At 43.4% G+C, this 12,643-nt stretch overlaps 1 long non-coding RNA gene across 1 annotated transcript in view; it reads right to left on the bottom strand.

Moving 5' to 3' along the window:
• Positions 1–1,749: 1,749 nt before the first annotated feature.
• The window catches only part of LOC131457090 (uncharacterized), an 80,106-nt gene continuing 69,212 nt past the window's right edge, over positions 1,750–12,643 (bottom strand). The window contains exons 2-4 of the long non-coding RNA XR_009239979.1: positions 4,737–4,911; positions 4,250–4,302; positions 1,750–1,804 (exon numbers count right to left, since the gene is read on the bottom strand). This is a non-coding gene — a long non-coding RNA (uncharacterized LOC131457090). The remainder of the gene's footprint in view (positions 1,805–4,249; positions 4,303–4,736; positions 4,912–12,643) is intronic.

Genomic DNA, 12,643 nt, shown 5'->3' with positions numbered 1-12,643 from the left:
GTCCACCCCTTTAGCGGCTAATCCAAATCAAAACAGAATTAAGAGTTTAATTCTGGATACTTTGAAAAAGACCCACCCACAAAGCCTGTTTTTTAAACAGCCATTGATTCCAATCAATCACTGCTAATTAAGCTGGCACCTATACCCATATATGTCATATGCTAATAGGGTAATGATATGGGCATTTAGTTAGAGCTTTAATCTTATGCTACTTGCAGCTAACACATAATGGCACTCTCCACCCAGCCATGGGAATATTTATAAGAGACCGCTGAGAGCATGTGGACACATACGCCGGCACAGATTGGTACTTCACACCGGCTCACTGTATTAAAGCTTATTTACAAGCTAACAGCTATAACCATTACAGATGCGGTGGCGGGGAAACCATATTAGGTTCAATGGGCCAACAGTGTGTAATCCAAAACGATAAAAGGTACATTTGAGTAAATCTCACGCCGCGCTTGCTTGAAAAAGAAAAAAAAGAAGCACACAAGGCTTATCTGCAAACAGATGAACATCTCTGTGATACAATATGTCCCCCCCCCCCCCCCCCCCCCACACACACACACATTTTGTCTCTTTTAAGACCACGGCGTATCAAGGAAGGAATGTTTCTCATTTCATTTTTTAATCCCCCCCCATGCATGTTAAGGTGCGGTGGATAAATATATTGCAGGGCTCCCTGTCTCAGCCCTCCGCCGTGCCATGAAGAATTAGCACAGTGAAATGGCTCACAGGCAAATACAACTGCACCATGGAGGCTGCAAAATTCAGTAAATAAATATCTATAACTTTTAATGTTTCTTTTTAATCCTGGCAGTGCACTTTATATGCCCATAAATTACCCCTCATATATATTTAACCACGTTGTTTTTTTTTGTTTTTTTTCCATTTCATTTTTTTTTGCGGGGCGAAAAAAACACAGCGACGACCCTGAGTCGCTCGTTCAACGCTTGGCCAAACACAACAGCGGAGGAGCCAAGTCAAATCCCTGTTTGTTCCTGTATAAATGTTACTGTGGGCCCGCCGTCGCCGTGTTTTACTGTTATTCATTTTTATCAGACAGTGCAGAGAGTCACAAGTCATGAGTTTCAAACTCGTGACGTCACAAATCCACCTTAGGCTCATTCCCCTGCTGAGCCAGCAGGATGCCTCAGGCCAGTGTACTTTTTCCATGATAACACTATGGAGAGGTTCAGGAGGGAAGGGAGTTTGAATTTGTTTTAGCGGAAGCACTTTACTAACTATGCTGACTTGTTATGACTGACCGGGGCCATGTATGGAAGACAATTTGAAGTACACGAGTTCAGATTTATTCCTATTAAAACGAATAAATCGACTCAGATGTTCACCGGCGTGATGTACGCTGTTCTAAATAAGCCATTTACTATGATTAGAACTCAAAACGTCGCTATCGTTTGTTCCTTAGGAACTGGCCAGCCTCATTTCATCCAAGCTATTATTATTTTAATATTTTTCAAAAGAGAAAACAGAAGCTTCAGAAGCAGGAAAAAATAATTAGATGTTGTTGTCCAGTGTTGCTTGTCATGTTCATTATAAGGGGCCTTTGATACGAGAGTCACTCTGACCACTGTGGAGTTGCACTCACCTTGACATGACCCGTCCACGTGACCTTCTTGAGGAATTCCTCTGATCACCTTGAAAGACAAAAAAAAAAACAGAGTATTTGAACAACTTATGTAGAAAAGTTTTAAATCTGAGTGTCAGCCCTTACTGTGTCTTTGTCGCCGACAACAACATGCCTCCATTTCAACTCTTCTTCCTCCGCCTGTTGTGTGATCTGCAGAGAGAACCTAAGGTAAACTCGGTGGTGTTTGTAAGGGAGTTCTCTCTCTCTCTCTCTGTCTCTCTCTCTGTCTCCTGCTCCCAAGTGATAATTATTTGATCTTGTTTAGTTCATTATTCATCTTGAGGGAGCCGTTTGTGACTTGTGGATAAATGCCATATGAAAGGCATTGTGCGCCGAGGATGCATCCTCACTTTTATCCTGGCTCCCAAAACAGATCAATTAGTAAAACTAAACAGTAAATTATTAATCACATTGCTTTGTGTCCCTGTTCCATCAGCAAGAAGAAAACAGTTCATTAGAGAGAGGGAGGCTGGGGTGGGGGGGTGGAGGGGGGGGGGATGAGGTGCACAGGCAGCGTGATTGAGAGGGGCTTTAAACCGAGCTGATGCTGTGTGAACATTTGAAGGAAAAATGAGGGAGGAATTATCAAGCATGTCCATCATTTGCAGGTAACTTCCCGACTGCCTCCCCCCCCCCCCCCCCCCCCCCCCCCCCCCCCCCCTCCTGTCCCTCCTAAAAATGACGTGCACTCATAAAATGGGGTCAAGCAACGGAGGAGTTCAATGTCACAGCCATCATATACGTTGCCCGTTGGGGTGCGTGTGATTAAAATAACACACAGGGATGTTTCATGTCATGGTGAGCAATCAGACCATATTTGCAAAAAATATTCAGATCAGATGAATTTTAATGAGGTGTACACTCGAGGGGGATACTGCTGCCAGAGCACTGGGGATAGAGGGGAGAAGCAAGCGCCGTCCCCCTATTTGCCAGAAGACAGCAAGGTACATAAACTTTTTTTTTTTTTTTCCCTCCTTCCTTCCTCCCTCTCTACCCTTAGATGAAAAAAACGAGACAGATCCAAATTCACGGTTCGCTCAGCGTTCAGATTGCTCTGCTGTTCTGAGTTGGGCAATTTGAATAAATTATTCCAGATAATAATAATAAAAAAAAAATAAAAAAAACGCTCAGTGGGGTTCATTTTGTGAGAAATTATATTTTCGCAGGAAAGGTTAATTTTGAAGTGAGCTTGAATGACTGGAAACTGGAAGGGGGGAGAGAGGGAGGGGGGAGAGAGAGAGAAACAGAGAGAAAGAGAAATAGATGTGTGTGTGTGTGGTGGGGGGGGGTGCAGGAATGCTACGCGGAGTACTGGGCGTCGTGGAGGAGAAGGGGTGAGACAGGGATGGAGGGAGGGAGCAAGAGAGGGAGGCAGTTATTAAAAGCGATTGCATTGCCTCCCGGATGTCTCAGGAGAGAAGAATCAGTGGAGATGTTAAACCTTGCTTGACACCCCAGTTGGATAATTGTGGGTGTGGGAGCTAATCAGCGGAAGATGTCTCCTCAATTTAAATCTTGTCAGTTAGTGAAGATTAGGCCCTCCTGTCCCGGCCACCATTAGCTTTGTTGCATGTCAATGCGCCGGTGAGGGTGTCCGCCTGGTCCGGCTGCAAGGGTAACAAAAAAAAAAAAAAAAAAGGAACCAGCAGATTTATTCCAGCTAAAACCAGAATGGCATTTTCAAGAAAAACCCATATGAGGGCGGAAAAGAGAATTTATGCAGCCTTTTTGAAAATGCATTTGTTACTACTGACCTAACAGGAGGACCCTGCGGAATAAGAGATGTAGCGCGGGAGTGTGTGCTCCAGATTTTTTTCGTGCGGGGGAGAAAAACATTGAGGGAAGCAAATCAGTCGCTGTTTTCTTAAAAAAAAATACATAAAATTAAGGGGCATTACACTTTCAGTAACACACCAGACCGACTGAAGTCATTAAATGTATAACCACACAGTTCCACGTGCCCGTGCCGTATGCTCCGTTTAAACTGTTCTGGGATAAATTTAGGCTGGAGGAAAATCACGGGATGCCGACGTTGAGGCTATTAAACGACTAATAATCTTTGACAGTGTGATCTCATTAATAAAAATGTGTGTGGGGGGTGGGGGGGGGGGCAGGATTTGAACTCTGCTTAAAAAGGGAACAGGGTGTGGAGGCGGATAATTCAAAAATGCACTGTAGTGAATTTTACAGCTCGAGTCTGGCTGGCCGCGAGCCACGGGCTTTGCATTCCCCCCGATGGTAAATATTTGTAACAGATTTCTCCTGCAGGACAATGGCTCCTTTCACTGCAGCAGGTCCCGTAACCTCAGAGGGAACGCGAGGTCAGGGCAAATAAACAAGTCGGCCCTGCCAAGCTGCGCGGCTCCACTCATTCCTGGGCCGGGCCTGCTGCATACCAGGCCCTCTGCTCTCTCCACCTCGCCACCATCGTCTGAGTGCTGACAGATGTTTTGAACCCAGCTGAAAAGTGAAGGGGAGACAGAAAAAGAGAGAGAGAGGCAGAGAAAGCGAGGGAGCTTTTCTCTGTCTCTTTGGCTCACTCTCCCCCCCCACCCTCCGCCCCACATTTCCACATTTCTTTCCCTCTCATCTTACCTCCATCTGAGTGTTTCCAGGTTCCTAATAGAGCCTCCAATGTCTGCAGACATCTACAATACAAATCATGAGAAAATCATTATTAGCTGTCTCTATATGGGGCCAGTATGATCCCTTACGTGTAACTGTGTGTAACCTATGAACCGGGTTTTAATTAACAGTGTGCAGTACGGGGTCAAGAACACCAGAGTGTGTGTGTGTGTGTATTTAAATGTGCTTGAGCAAGAGCTTAAAAAAAAGCAAAGATGACACTACAGTCTAGACTTCTCCGCCTGTATTTGTGCACATTCATCAATTAACGCATTTCCTACACGCACGTCAAAAAGTGGTGATGTCTCAACAGCAACTGGCTCTTACACCCTCCCCACACAACTTCTGTTTAGATGAAGAGGTTTTATATAAGTCGCTTCCCCCCAAGTGTGTGTGTGTGTGTGTGCAACAAGGCCCGAGCTCAGGCCTGAGGCGGCAGACGGTAAACAGTTGTTACCAGGTGTTTTTGTTGTAGAGCCCCGACAAAGCCTCTCTGTGTGAGAAACAACAGCTACAGCTGGGCCGAGGCGGAGTGAGACATCGATCCATAAGCTCGTCCCTCAACACCCCTCCGAGCACTCTGTCAGTCAGGAGGAGCAGCGGCGCATGCCGGAGCTGAGCTGGGCACTGCACTGGAAAAAAGAAAAAAAGAAATCAAATCATTTTCAACCAGTAGTTTAATCTGACACTCCAATCCGGATTTTTACGAACAATAAGATGATCTGCCAATGCATTTCAAATTTAAATGTGGGTTAAACTGTTTTGTAGATTTAAAAAAAAATAATTATTTAGTGTTGTTTTGTTTTGTTTACACAGATTATTCTGAGAAAAAAAAATACACGATGCATTTTAAATTAAATTCAACGTATACATTCAGTTACACTGGCCATGAAAGGCCCAGCTGAAAGTATCAAAGCGGGGAGACAAGAGACAGGCGTTTAATCTAATCTACGTTCTAATAGTTGGGGAGACATTAATTATTGATAAGGCTGGCAATTGATTGGTTAATAAGATAATGTAATTGAGAAATGAAAATCATCAGAGTTGAGTGTGTGTGTGTGTGTGTCGGCTCCAAACTGAGCCACATAGGGGGCTGTGTGCGGCGGGGGGGGGGGGGGGTCTTAGGGATTGCCCCTACATAGGCTTCCATCATTACTGCCACACTATAAAAGCAGAGTGGTGATTAAAAGGACTTGATTGATTTGACTCTCATTGGGATAAGCTCTCCTCGTTCTGTCACTGGGCCCCTGCCTACAAAAATGTGTGTGTGTGTGTGTGTGTGTGTGTGTAGAAATGTTCTTAATGTGTGTCAGTGCAGAAAATATTATGTAAAAATAATATGTAAATATGTGTACATTTGGAAATGTTTACGCCTTAATGCAAATGTGTGTGTTTTAAATGTGTGACTCATAAAACAACACACACACAGAAAAAAAATCAGAGTAAATAAATATTTAAATGTATGTGTTTGTATTTGTGTGAAATTAAAATGAGGCAAATAAAAACTTGTAAATGTATGTGTGTGTGTGTGTGTGGACCTGGATTTAAAACAGGTACAGTAAAAGGTGAATGCGTGCGTAAGCCTGTGTATCCATGTCGTCAAGAGGTGGCCCCACTCCCTCAGTTTTCACTCGCCTTTTGTCTACACACCGTACTGTTCTCTGCTGCTCTCTCTCTCTCACACACTCACCCACTCACACACCACACACACGCCACACACACACACACGCGGAGAGCTCCAACCCACCCTGAGAGACAGAGACAGACCCTGCTGCCTGACACAAAAGCTATTGATTTTACTATCTGCTGCAATGAATGATCTTCCTGAGCCAATTTCTGAATTTAGAAATGAGTTCAATACTAATAATGATAGTGGAAGGATTCTTTAAACTGGTGGAGGGGGAAACAGAGGGAACAAGAGGAGGAGGAGGAGAAGTGGAAGGAAGTGAAGATTTGTGTGTGTTTGGCTTTGCAAAAAGAGAAGATATGATTTCTCGCCATGAGTTAAGATTAAATAAAGATGACACCGATGGTTTTAACAGTCTAAATTACTACAGTCTACCCTAAAATACAATTCCTCTTATTTGGCTTTCTTCATTTGGCTCAGAGTGGGATAAGTCAGTGATGGATCCTTTCTTTCTTTTTTTTTCTTTTTCAAAATACTTTTAACAACTCCAAACTTTTATATGATCAGTTCTCATCCAGCCATCTCCACGCGCTGCTCCTCTGCTCTTTACGACACAATTTTCCAATATACAGCATTTCTTGCGCGCTCGCTCCTCTAATCCATTCATACATTTCATGCGCCATAAAGACACAAGTCGCTCCGTTTCTATTTTGCGTCGCACCGAATCTTCCATAAAATAAAAAAACAGGCACATAAATATTTAACATGGTCCTCTGTTTAGATGGGGGATAGATGTCAAATTAAACAACAAGCCAGAAAATCAGCAGACTGAAACTCTAATTCTGCTCATATCTTATTGTTTTGGCTGCACATTATTTATTTATATAATATACAGTATATATATATACATATATGTATATATATATATACAAACTGCAACAAAGCAACAGCTAAATGTTAAAATTAAATAAAAACGTGTGAGTTTGTGAGCGATTCAGACAGACACCCATGTCTTCATCTATGTGTTTGCATGTATGAATGTTTGCATATGCGAGCGTCACACTTTCCCCTCTCTGATCTCTCCCTCCCTTTCCTGCTCTCGCATTCGGAGGCTGGCGGGGCAGCGGCTTGGCGGGGTGACGTGTGTTAATCAGAAGCCCCGTGCCCCGTCGAGGTGTTAATTCAGCCCCCCCCCCCCCCGTCAGAGAGAGAGAGAGAGAGAGAGGTGTAGATTAACAGATAAGGGAGGTCTGAGCGAGGGTCAGCCTGATACGGACCTGAGTGTGTTCGCCTGCTTGTCAGACACCTGCCTGGATTAAGCCGCCGGCTTCTCCCTCCGTTGTGCGCAGGTCAGAGGTCAACCATTTACCCAGTTCATTGGGCGCTCGTTTCAGTTTTTTAAGGTGAGGGGGGGGGGGTGGATCTGCATAAAAGCTCTGGCATCCGTGTGCCTCGCTCGGTTCATCTGCACGGAGGGGGGGGGGGGGGGGGTTGAAGAAGCGGACCGGTGGTGATCTGCCGCAGAGGATTACAGTAAATATACTTTGAGACTGAGGGAGAGATAAGGAGTGGATACAGTCGTGACAAGGCAGTGCAGTTTTTTTTCTCCCCCCCCCTCCTCTTGTTAAATAAATGTATTTATTCATTTCATAAAATTGATTTCAGCCGTACAAGCCGCAGAGAAAGCCTCACTCCAGGAATTTTTTTCTTGGAGGGGAACATGCTCAGCACACAAGAAAAAAATAAAATAAAAATAAAAAGGAGGGGAGAGAAATGGGTTGGTGGTGGTGGTGGTGGTGGTGGAGTGGGGATGCACGAAACATGAAACTCTGCAAATTTGACTTATAACAAGCAAAATTACACCCTGCTGTCATTTAAATTATGGCTGCCCTCTATAAAGGTGTCTTTTAGGTGCATTAATTGAATTCAGCACTATTTCCCAATAATAATCTGTAAAGTTCAGCCGTCCATCCTTCACGAGATCCCCGCCGCGTAGCGCGCGAGTATCTATTTCAGTGGCTTAATTTATTTTCATGATTCGCTGATAATGACGGCCATGCAGGCTGTACATCAGAATTAACCTTCATTTCACTGAGGTATATTACGATGACAGTCCCCGACACATTTCACCTACACAAAGGGCATTCTCTCTCTCTCTCCCTCCCTCTCTCCCTCTCTCCCTCTCTCTCTATGCCTCTCTCATACTCTCACTCTCTCTCCCCCTGCCTCCTCTGTCGCTGCCCCTGCTGTATAATCATCTTCGGCAGACCAAGATTGTTTGATAGCCGATTAATTTTCATAGGAAATCAAGTGGCCAGCTCTTTCTCTCTATCTCTCTCTTTATTTCTCCTCTTACATTCCTCCCCACACGCCACCCTCCCTCCAAAACACGTACACACACACACACACACACACACACACACACACACACACACGCGCTTCTTCTTAACAATAGCCAACACTTCTTGCACATGGTGACTTATTCTGTCAATTAGGTGTTTTATTTAATCTCATCTCACTTTTTTTTTCTTCCTCTAATAAATTGCAGCCCCCCTCAACACACACACACACACACACTAGACCCCCCACCCCCCCGTCCACCCTCCGTTTCTGATATCTCCAGCATGGTTAATTTATTTTAGACGATGCCAATGTAACAAAAGTGCTGTAAATTAATCAGGGGACATCAAGCGAAGGGAAGAAGGGGGTCCTTTTTTCGCTCGCGCTCTGTCTCTAATTTCTATGCAAACCATTAGGTGTCAGATATAGATTCCGCCATTTGCTATGGTCTCAGTCAAAAGATTTCATTAGGGACCTGACGTCACGTTTTTTGAAGGCAGCGCCCGGATCATTTCTGTCCTATTTTCTCCCTCATGAGCTCTTTGTTCTTCACCCCTCTGTAGGATCCCGCCACTAAAAAAAAAAGGGCCCTATGCAAATGACAATAATAGATTCGGCTAAGCACCGGCGCAACGCTATGATAGCCTATTTAGAGAGAAACCAAAGAAACATTCAATTTGGGGCATTAACCGGGGCACATGGAAAGGTTGCCAAAAAAGTGATTAAGAAATTACAGAATTGGTCCTCTCTGCTTGAAGTTCCCTCTCTCTTTTTTTCCACCCCTCCCTCTCTCATTGACATGATATCTGTAACAAGGAAGGCTGGTAATTAGAATATTCTGGAGAGGTGAGCCCTGTTGGCAGCCTATGGGGCCTGAACGCATCTCTCTGACGACCGGACTCTCTGCGGATCTTCCTCGGAGCCGCTCAAAGCCCCGCCGTCTGCAAATAAATATAATCAATCTCCCATTTACATACAAATAGGCTTCTCCTCTTCATCCTAATAATCTGCCCAGCATCCTCATGGAGGGAATTTAATATTCACTCCACATGGCAATTTCATATTTATCATTAGATGGCTTTTATTGATTGTTGTTTTTCTTTTTTCTTCCTCTTTTCCCCCCTTTTGGGTAATTTCCACTTCACTTTATTAGAGGATATTGAAGGCATGTAGGGTTGACATGGCACATACGCTTCATTATTTCCTGCCCAAGGACAATTATGGTTATTGACACTGTCACGTCTTCCCACTCGTCATCAGTTATCGCTGCTTACCGCGCAGAGAGAGATACAGGAAAGCCGCAGTCCGGGGGGTGTGGGGTGGTGGTGGTGGTGGTGGTGGTGGTGGGGGCCTAGCGCCGGCGCTCAGAACGTTGTCATGGGCGTTTAATGGGTGTAAACTGCAGGGGCGCTGCGTGCATGCGTGCGTGCGTGCACGGCTGTATGTCGCTAATATGGCTCATTCCACTTTGTGTCATGTCGATGATAGGGGGTGACCGGCGGGGGCCCTGACTGAGTGTCAATCTCACTTTGGACAAACATCCCTTCTGTCAGTGCTATCAGTAGTGCCAGGGGCAACCAACACATTCATCATATGTACACGGAGGGAAGGAAAAGGAGAAGCACAGACCAGAGGGGGAAAAAAACAGAGAAACGTATTGAGAGTGAATTACTTGTTGCAATCTATGCATTAACAGGAAATGGGACAGGGTTATGATGTTATCCTTGTCTGTTTTAGGGTAAAAAAATAAAATAAAATAGGGCATTATGTCATTTCTGTTGGTGAACCAGCTTTAAAAAAGGCTATAGGAGCCATTCCTGGTGCTTTTCTTTACCCTTTGCATGAACTGTGACGTCGCAAACCAAAAAAACATGACCACCACCATCATAGAGCTCAGGGATTATGTCACATTGGCTCCTATAGTTGATCCAAATGATGATGTGAAAATACTGACCACTGTTCCCAAGTTATAAAAAGTAAGGTTCACCACCAACGGCTCGGCATTGTCTCATTTCTTCTTCACCTACATTTTACCTACCAAAAATAAAGTAGGCGAAGAAGAAATGAGCACTTTTTACAGCATTAGGTGTTGCATAATGTGCCGATAGGAGCAAAACCAACACAAACTCTGTTAGTCATTAGACCAGAAGTTACATAAACTGGGATTTACACAAGCTATGATTCTAATTTCATATGAACTTAGTTCTTGCATTGTGTACATGTGTCTACACTGGCACTCCAGCGACTTCTCACTTCACTTTAACAAACACTTGACAGAGGGCTGTCAGAGAAGGCTTCAAGCACAATGTAAATAACAGAGGTGACAGCAAAGTGTCGCCGTCTGCAGCGAGGTGACAAACATCGCCGCTGTCTGTGCGATAAAAGTGTTGCGAACGTCTCGTGTAATTAGCAAATGATCTGTCGTGACTGCTCCCGTGGACTGCTATCAATAACAGCATCTGTCGAACTTCGGAAAGCCAACTTGTCACATAATTACCCTCGTTAGCGTGATTACTTGTGTCAACAGGCTTCCTACACTTGGCTAAATTGTGTAATCTCTTCCCCGGATTAGAAGAAAAAAAGAAAAAAAAAACAACAATAACAGTGGATGGTTTTGCTTGAGTCAAAGCTTTGATTTGGTGTTAATGACTGTTACAGATTAATCAACGGACGTTTGGGGACGGTTTGGAGATGCAGTGACCTCAACTCCAAACAACTCAAATGCCATTTCTCTGCTGATATTCAAAAAGCATAATACAATTGAAAGAAAGACTGTGACAAAAATCTGTATTATTAGTTTAATCTCAGAATTCTGACTTTTTCTTTAATCTCAGAAAACTGACTTTTTCTTTCATCTCAGAATACTGACTTTTTCTTTAATCTCAGAAAACTGACTTTTTCTTTAATCTCAGAATACTGACTTTTTCTTTAATCTCAGAAAACAGACTTTTCTTTCATCTCAGAAAACAGATTTTTTCTTTAATCTCAGAATACTGACTTTATCTTTAATCTCAGAAAACTGATTTTAATCTCAGATATCTGATTTATTATTTAATCTCAGAATACTGACTTTTTCTTTAATCTCAGAATTCTGACTTTTTTTCCCTCAGAATTCTGACTTTTCTTTCATCTCAGAATCTTGACTTTCATCTCAGATTTCTGACTTTAATCTGAATTTAATCTCAGTATCCATGCTGTGGCCCTAATAGTATTTCATCCACCCTTGTGTGTTTTCCAAACACTCAGCTCTGCTCAGAGGGCCAGAGAGGACCCAATGTTGTATCAGAACCCTGGTGTATGAGAATTTGGTCCAGTCTGGAGCAGAAGCATTCTGGGAACGTTTACATCGCATACACAGCAACACTGAAATCAACCAAGAACCAGCTTTTAAAGCGCGTTGCGTAATCGCAACTTTTCCTTCAAGATGAAAAGCAGGTTTGATCCGCATCTGCAGAAATGTGCGAGACCGTGGTAAAAGACTGAGGCAGGGTGCGGTAAAAGATCATCAACAGGCGCTGACAAAGTGGTGCAATTAAGATGAAATCGGGATCTGACAAAATGTTTGTCTGAGGTGTAAACACACAAGTCAACAGCAGGGAAGATGTAACAGCCAAACAGCAGAAATAGATCACAGTGTTTAACAGCCTGTCATAATGAAAGAAGATCATTAAAAAAAATATGGAGTAAATTCCACGGGAGATTAGATTAGACTCCTGTTTTTCAGAAGGAAATTAGAAAAAAAAAGAAATGTATTCTTCAGCGACACGGAAAACAAAATGATGTTGAACGCTTCACAACGGCGGCTATTTCTAGATAGCAGAACACAGTATGGTAATTTCTACAATCTGGTGTTGTTTGACACTCTAAAAACTACAGTGGCTCGAACTAATCCAACCTGTCAGCACTCGTGTGACAAAAAGAAGGTAACGCACATGTATGTGCGTGCATGGAGACCAAACACTAAACGTATGTTCAGTGAAATCCTTATTTCAGCAAAATTATACACACACACACTATACATATATTAAAAAAAAAAAATCTTTATATCTAATTAAAATGATAAGTGCGTTCTCATTTTTCAAACTCTCATATCCTGAGGGCCAATTGGGATGAGTGCTCTTTTTTCTCCCATGTGGCCGCAGCTTCCTCCTCTCTCTCTCTGTCTCTCTCTCTCCATCTTTCCCTCACTCCACTGTGGCTCAGTGAACTGCTCCTACAGCAATATCCCATCATTACCATCTCCCCAGCTGAGCTTCAGCCAGCCATTATCATGCGGCATTATTAATCTTCTTGTCTTATCAACTTGCAAATCACAAACCATTGAGCCTTATGGCGCAGTTTTGGGGTGCGCAGTTATTCATTTTGTAGGTCTACCTAGCCTCCGAGTCCTTCTAATC

This window comes from Solea solea, chromosome 3, assembly GCF_958295425.1.
Source record: "Solea solea chromosome 3, fSolSol10.1, whole genome shotgun sequence".
Taxonomy (NCBI): Eukaryota; Metazoa; Chordata; class Actinopteri; order Pleuronectiformes; family Soleidae; genus Solea; species Solea solea.
Note: the sequence above shows the minus strand (reverse complement) of the source record. Positions and strands in the feature narration are given on the sequence as shown.